General features: G+C 36.9%; 1 protein-coding gene across 1 annotated transcript in view; it reads left to right on the top strand.

The window, feature by feature from the left end:
• Positions 1-311: 311 nt before the first annotated feature.
• LOC111618958 (protein spaetzle 3-like) overlaps positions 312-8,440 on the top strand; it is a 39,229-nt gene continuing 31,100 nt past the window's right edge. Inside the window, exon 1 of the mRNA XM_023360587.1 lies at positions 312-350. The gene's annotated coding sequence lies outside the window, so the exon portion shown is untranslated. The remainder of the gene's footprint in view (positions 351-8,440) is intronic.

Below are 8,440 nucleotides of genomic sequence, written 5' to 3'. Positions count from 1 at the left end.
AGGAGTTTTTTTACGACTAATGTGTCCTGGATAAGTCGAGACCCATCCCTCACCACCCGGCCGTCCCGTTGTGGCCTTGGTCAACCAGCACACAGGTTGAATTTGATTAAAGGCCCTCTTAGTGTTTACAAACTGGAGTCATATGAAAAAAAAGCGAAAGAGTATAAAGGAGAAAAAAATACACAAGTTGCTATCACTGGTGCTAGCCCACGTTAATCCGTATTAAGTTATGCAGATTGTACGGTAAAAACGATATTACGTGTAGACAGTCTACTCGTTGACAAGATCGTCGCCAGCCAATGGGCCAGGGGAGCAAGATGATATAAATTGATAGAGGATGTGAATTGTATGTAAGTAAAATAAAAACGATTCATAAAGTTTTAATTAGTTACTATGTACCGCAGAAGAAATATCTTAATTAAAACATTTTTTTAACTTACAAGAAGCCTGAGGAGATTATTTTAATTAAAACTTAACATTTAACTAATTTTTTCGAATTTCTAGGGGGCAGCTGTCCCCCCCTTGGCGATGCCCTTGCTCGTTGACACTAGCGAGCCAGTGCTGTGCGATGTCTATAATTTTAACATCGATGTCAAATATCGATGTTTGCCTAAGCATCGATGCTTGATCGATGCCCATTGGAACATCGATGTTCAATCTAGATAAACTCAAACAATTTAAAAAATAATAATAATAACAAAACCAGGTTTGTTCGAACAGAAGTTCCTGATGCGCAATGTCATTTTACAATGCGAAGAATAACGTGCATGCCGGTTCTAAATCAGTTACAGTTAGGGACTAGGGACTTGCGTAAGAGTAACGTAAGTAACCTAAATTAAGAAAGAACGGGTACAGATAACTTAGCTCTATTTGATACGTGTACGATCGTACCTGCAAAAAAAAGTCGACAGGGTTTTTTTTACTATTTCCGCCCTGTGGGCACTAAGAGGGCCTTTTATAGCAGGCCCATTATGGGTTCGGCCAGGCCTACAATGGGGCGACCGGGTAGTGAGGGACGGGGCCCGACATATCCGAACAGACCACCCCCCGAAAAATTCCTGGGGATTACTTGACCCGTCCGGATTCGATCCCGGGTCCCCCAGAGCGGTAGGCTGCCACCTTGACCGTTCGGCCATCCGGCCTCGAAGTCGACAGGTTGCGCTCCACAAGTCGGCGTAAACAGACTAACATGACAGAGTTGCGGATGAGTTTCAATGAGTGTGAGTTCATTCACTGTTAAAATAGTGTAAATTTGTAAACATATTTGCAAGAACTTTGTTTCATCGCAATTTCACAACTTCTACGAAATTCCCGGACTGTCCGGGTGAAAACCGAACAGGTGGTAACACTAGGAACAAAGAATGAACTGCATGCATCGATGAATCAAAATTCACATATTGCTAACATCGATTCAGGATCGACGTTTCAAAAACATCGGAAGGTCGATGCATCGACGAACAAAAACATCGATGCATCGCACAGCACTACTAGCGACACTGGAAACAATCTAGTATACGGCACTAAGCTAAACTTATAGTCTCTCACCACACGGTCGCCCCATTGTGAGCTTGATCGAACCCATAATGGGTTTGTTAAAAGAGGCCTTCTTAGTGCCCACAGCGCGGAAAGAGTTAAAAAAAAGAGTCTAAACTTAAAAAAGTTCAACGACGAATTGCCTGCAATATAATTAAAATTGTGTGATACCATCTGTTATAAGATTTTATTTTTTAAAAAATGTTTGGCCATTTTACAGCTTAATTTTGAGGGTAAAGATGCGTTTTATTTTTTGAAAATTGAAAATGCTAATAACGTATAAAATCATTAAGCCGACACCACTCGAGAAATGACAAGTTACCCGTGATCCCGCTCTAGCTTTCCACACTTTGACTTTTAACCACAAAAATTTAATAGTATCAATCTTTCTGAGCATAGGCGTTATTAAAGCAACGATAGTCAATATCATTTTAGATACAATATTAACATCTCTTGAAGAAAGGTTTGAACAAATAAAAACTTATTAACGAACTTGGTATTTCTTTTTTTTATATAATTAAAATACACGATTTGAATTGAATGCAAATCCACAGAATATGGATTTGCATTCGGTTCTTAATGGTGAAATGAAAATAGTATTGACATTGACGGAACGAATTCTTCGAAAAAATTAAATCTCTAAACAGTTTACTTCCGGAAAACATCAATTCGCCATTACAAACTCTACAATTTTTAAAAGCAAGCAATTTGCAGAATATAGTTGCAAATATGTGGGGTTGCATTGAGAATTTTGCTGACAATTCCAGTAACGATAGCAACAGCTGAAAGAAGGTTCAACAAATTAAAACTTATCAAAACATATTTGCGATCGACAATAGGGAATGAGAGATTAAATTATTTAGCTTTGTTATCTATTGAAAATGCTGTTGCTCTATATATATTTATGCTACTGTGAAAGATCGAAATTAGTGAATGTCGATACTCTCTGGTGAATGTCGACACATACAAAATACGTCAGTGAAAGACCGAATATTTGGTTATATTATTATGCATTCGAACAATCGCAGGTGTATGTCGACAAGCACAGATAAGCTTTGGTGGAGGTCGAAACGACACCCGAGAAGCCGATGTCGACAGAGAGGCGACAGTCTGTCGCCAAATCCTTTGTGGATAGCCGGAGGTAGGACAAGGTCGTACCTCTTTTCCAGGCAACGGTTTGATGAAAACTACTTTGTCACTGGATGCCATTTTTGTTCTTTTGATCCCGTGAGATGAAAATCGGTTTGTCAATATTCAAGTGGCGGAGGATGCGAGGGGTCGTCGGTAAGGCATCGGCGATATCCGAATAAAAGACACCATTAAAGTCATTAAAGATCAGTTCGTAATCACATAATAACGTAATCAATTCGTAATTTGTAAAGAAAAGTTACTTTCCATAGATAAGATTTCTTCTCAAGAAATGTCGCTGAGAGAAGCAGCTGCAGCTAATTCGAAAAGTGGAGGCAAGGCTATACACGCTGTCATTGCAAAAAAGAAATGTTCCACGAATAAATGCAGTTGTAAAACAAGGGACTCTTGTGCAATTCAAAGTGCCATAACAGTTTAAGTTGTTGCAATAAATAAGATCGCATAACGTCAATCACATAATTTATGTGTGATTAGAGTTACAATAATAAACTTACTCATAATTTATGTGTAAGTTTATTATTGTATTATTTTCTTTAATGATTTAGAATGTACTGTTCGTTTTAGGTTCAAAAGTTTATTTTCATGCGCTGTTACTAAACCTTTCTCCTATTTTGACATATTAAAATGTTTTATTTTTGTCTTAACGTAATAAAGATATTTTTATTCAACATTCACCATCGGTTCATGCTGAATGTCGACATTTGCCGGTGTAAGTGAGAAATAATGATATTTAGCAAATATTTCATATATATGTTACTGTGAATGACCGATATCTGGCGAATGTCAACATTCTCCGGTGAATGTCAGCATTCACACAGTCGTTTAGTGTATGTACAAAATATTTGCTAAATATCAAAAACTCGGGGTAATTTCGGTATGTATGGATGTTAGTATGTGTGTGTATGTGTGGGTATGTGTATGTGAGGAGGCACAATTTTGTTTACCCTGTTTGGAGCTTATAACCCTTGTGCTTTTAGACGAAAATTTCTGAAATTTTGCAAGGATGTTTATTTATTAGGGAGGTTGATGCTATTAAATTTTGATTATTAAAGGTTGAGGAGGTGGGGAAATAAAAAGGGTCGTGTGTATCTTCAGTAAGATAGACTTAATGACGATTTTACTTGTTATTAGTATTTACATTTATACTCCGTTCTATGTTCATCAAGTCTTGGAAAAAAGAAATAGAACATGGTGGTTTTCCGTTGCCTTCCATGTTGATTTAAGGAGAGAGTTGCTTATAAATATCCAACAAAGAAAAGTACGATATGCTGGACATTTGGCTAGAGGATCAGGAGGACAACTGCTAAAGACGGTGATTGAGGGACTGGTGCCCTCCACCAGTCCCTCAATCACCGTCTTTAGCAGTTGACAAGACCTAGAGGAAGACCCCGAAAGACTTGGAAAGACAACATCAAGGACTGGACTGGAAAGGATTTAAGAAAAGCCTGGAATAGGGAAACATGGAGGGGAATAGTTCATCAAATGCAACTCTCTGTAGAGAGGATGCCACTGGATAGATAGATAGATAGTATTTACAATTTTTTATAAAATCCATCCATACCCTCAAAATTAAGCTCTTTGCCATTTTATAATAGTTAAAAATACTGTATAAAGTTTTTTAATAAAATATGATAACAGATAGCACCACCAAATGTTGCCGGGAAAGTTAAGAAACTCGTTGCTGGATTTTTTAATAGTCTTCTTTGAGAGAAGGTGAAGTTAGAAGGTGACTGTTTATTGACGATACTTCCCATAAATAGAAAAAAAAATTACAGAAAGAAAATTCTGATCCATCCATTGGTTTTGGAAAGACTATCGAGTCCACATCTTATTTAATGATTTACAACAAAACAATGAAAACAGTAGTGTGACTGACACTACGTGTGAAAGCGACAATTCACTAGTATCAATATAATAATGAGCGATGCCAGTTTTTGTGACTGCCACCAGCGGCGAAGACAACTATACAAACCGTTTGCAGTGCTGCTTTTTTATGGGTGGGACCCTTTATGAAGGCCCTAATTAATCTACAGGATTTAAAAATGTAATTGTTTTTAAATGGCTTCGTCTGAAGGGGCCTAAAGAGACTAGCATCCAATGTTTGTGTGGTATGACTTTCAACTGTCGGTGTATAGCTGCCTTTCAACTTTATATTTTAGTTCTAATTTTCTGTCTTCTTTTTTAGTCTAAATTCGGTTAGTTAATTTAGTCCTAGTTGTAAGTTAGATTAGGGACTCAGCTTGGTTTCTGGTTATGTTAAATTACATAGGGTTTGTTAGCTTTAGTCGTCTGGTTAGGTTCGTCCTAGGTTATGGTAGGTTAGTTTAGTTAATGAGTAAGTTAATGTTAAAAAAAATAAAAAAATAAAAAAATTTGGGGTCTTGCTCGTTTGTCTTCTGTCGGTCCGTTCGTCTCGTCTAGTTTGTCGTTGTGTTCGTTTGCTTTTTGCGCTGTCAGTCTAACTCAGTGTTTCTCAACCTCTAACGAATCGTCGCCCCCTTCAATAAAACCGTTACGTAGTATCGCCCCCTTCACTACAAAATTTCGATGCCGAGGGACAAGGCTAACGCCAAATTCGTACCGCATTGAATAGACTAGTGACTAGTATAATGTTATTTGTTTAATTATTGTACGATATAACGAATAAAATATCTAATTATTCTTAATATAATATTTACTATATCGCCCAGAAAATTGTTTTTCGCCCCCCAAAATATAAATTGTTACTAATCGCCCCCTGAACATGGAAAAACGCCCACATGGGGGCAATATCGCCCCCGTTGAGAAACACTGGTCTAGCTGTTAAGTAATAATAATAATAATAATAATAAAGGAGGAGGAAGGGCTGTCTGCTTTTGCAAACTTAGCCCACTACGAAGAGAAAGGGTTGAAGGAAGGGTTCTGAAGGGAGAAGTATAAAGGAAAAGAGGAAAAGTAACGCTGAAAAAAGTTATTAGGACCTCAGAGCGCTGCATCGGAAATTATTAATAACCAAAATTACAAAAGTTGACAAGACCGTTATACAGGATTAACAATTGCGAGGAATGGTCCGGTTACAGTAAAATGTAAAACCCATTACTTATGGGTAGGTATAAACTAGCCTTGAACACTGCAATGTCACAATAACATTAAGAACAGATTACAATTTTAACACTTAGAGAGAATGTAAATATCAGCTTACTATGATATAATAATACAGATTACACATAAATGGGAATACATATAAATGGGAATTTTTTTTTTTAATCTAGAATTTAAAACTAAACTAATACTAGACAACTAAACTATGTACAGAAGAATTCTACACGGCCGATTAATCAATCGCTGATAACATCACTTTTTCGATTTTTCACTGTCTTCCTGCTCATCTTGTCTGTTCTTGTTTTCATTCTCAAGAATTTTTTCTTTCCTGTAGAAGTCTGGCAGAAGAGCCCTGGTGTTTTCAATAAACCTTTCAAAACACTTCCAGAGATTTTTCTTATCAAAAATGTTTTGTAGTGTCGGTGGCCAATTATGACCTTCTTGAATGCATTCCATGTAGAATGGAATGCGTTGATCCTCATATCGTTCACAGTGGAATATAAAATGAATGGCATCTCCTACACTATTATTGTCGCACTGGCATTTATTAGTGTTTCTCTTCTTAAAGCGGTAGAGGTAGGCCATAAAATTGCCGTGCCCCGTTAAATATTGGGTGGTTTCGGATCTAGGTTTGTAGTAATTAGCCTTGATGCGATTAGTAATAGAGGGAATAAACTGGTGGCAAAGTCTCCCTGTTGTAGAATTATTCCAATTTTCTTGCCATTCAAATAGTGCCCATTCGTTTAAGGAATTTTTCAGTGTTGATTTTGGTAGCCTGGTATATGTATCCTGCGTCTTGAGAGTACCAGCCATTTTGGCCAAAGAATCGGCCAGTTCGTTTCCTTTATGACCTTTATGAGCTGGTATCCAACTGAATTGAATATTGCGGGTGGTACTGAGATATTGTGCTACTTTAATAACTTCTTTGCCCAGTAGCGTGATGTTTTCAGTTTTTGCCAAGACATGAAGGACTACCTTACTGTCAATAAGGAATTTTATGTTACCCTTGTATTTATTTAAGTTGTCTTTTATTTGGGTGATTGCTTTGTACGCGGCCCATAGTTCAGCTTGCGTAATGCTACAATGTTTAGCAAGTTTTAATCTGGCCTGATATATTGTCTTATTGTTGTTGTTTTGAATGCACACACCAGCTCCCACTCCGCACTCTTGCTTAGAACCATCTGTGTACACTATCCACTGAAAGTATCTGTTTGTTTCGGGATTATAATCGAAACTTATTTCGTAGCTATGCATGTCTGCTGGGTGTAGTTGGAGGCATATATCATTACTAGTTCTATCAATTTCGTATGTTTTAATAATATCAGGTATATTCCAGTAGCTGTTTGGAATCATTTTATTTTTAATACGTTTTTCAATATCCTCCTGTGTGTAACTGTGTAGCCGAATATTAGTGCAAAGCCAATTCCAAACTGTTTTTCTTGCCGTGATATGTATTGGCATTAGTCCAGCCAGTACCAGTATTGCATCTGTCGGAGTTGTTCGATAAGCACGAGTAATCCTTATTGCTGCTCTTCTCTGTATCGACAGTAGTTTTTTGCAAACATGTGTGTTGTTAAGTGCGTTAAGTAGCTGTTAAGTAGTATTAAGATTCGTGCTCGCGTTCAATTTTATTAGTATTAAGTATAGGCCTATAAAAGTCTTCCTAGTAACAACTACACTTCCGTGGCGCACTAACTTCTACACTTTCGTGGCGGCACTCAATTATTTGGTGTTCGTTACACTCAGGTTTTCTTTTAGACCTTCGGGGGACTACGGCCTTGCAGTCTAAAAACTGCACGCCAGCATCAAACATAAAGATACAGTAGCCATAAGTACGCTATTCAAAGGGATCCTACCTTTCTCTACTCTACTGTCTATCTCCTCTTCCTCCTTCTTCCCCTCCCCTTTCCCTTACCCTCTTTTCTGCTGGCTAAACCTCGTGTACGGCCGATGTGTTTCATGTATACATGTGATATGACTTTGAATGTGTGACATTTCCATTGGATATCAAGACTTTGGTATTATCAAAAGTAGCTAGGACTAAGTCTCTTGATCCTCTCAGAATAGGATAATCAATTACTCTGTCATTCATCTGTCTGACAGACAACATCGATGTGCGAGATCATATGTTCAAAATTAATAAATTAAATGCTTTATTGTATTATAATTTTAGCATTGAATTACACATTGAAGTGAAATATGTAACAATTTACATTTTCTTCTATTGTTTTTAATTCTATTAAAGAAGTCTATATGTTAGGCCCTACTCATTGTAGAGCAATTAACCTGAAGCTTGGTCAGCTCAGCTAAGACGTGAAAGAGTATCGGAGTAAACAGCTAAATTTAAAGTCTAATCAAATAAGATCAAACTCTTTTAATATTCAATGAATGGAATGTTGCTAATAGAATAGGAAGAAAGACATTCAGTGCCGTTGATTAAAAACAAAAGTTTAAGTTGAACTAACTGCAGAAATCACAAAGATATGTATCAAGGATTTAAGTTAGAATTCTCGTAGGGAGAAGAACACTTGCCGTGCATTATATACAGTATAATCGTTTCTGGTTTCTACCAATTAGTCAGTTAGTTTGTATGCTTAGTTATATCTTAATGAGAATTTCTTATTTATAGATTTCTTTTCATTCTAAATAAATATAATTTTTAATTTTTTATATAATT

This window comes from Centruroides sculpturatus, unplaced genomic scaffold (genome assembly GCF_000671375.1).
Source record: "Centruroides sculpturatus isolate CEXI.00-Female unplaced genomic scaffold, Cexi_2.0 scaffold66, whole genome shotgun sequence".
Classification (NCBI taxonomy): domain Eukaryota; kingdom Metazoa; phylum Arthropoda; class Arachnida; order Scorpiones; family Buthidae; genus Centruroides; species Centruroides sculpturatus.
Note: the sequence above shows the minus strand (reverse complement) of the source record. Positions and strands in the feature narration are given on the sequence as shown.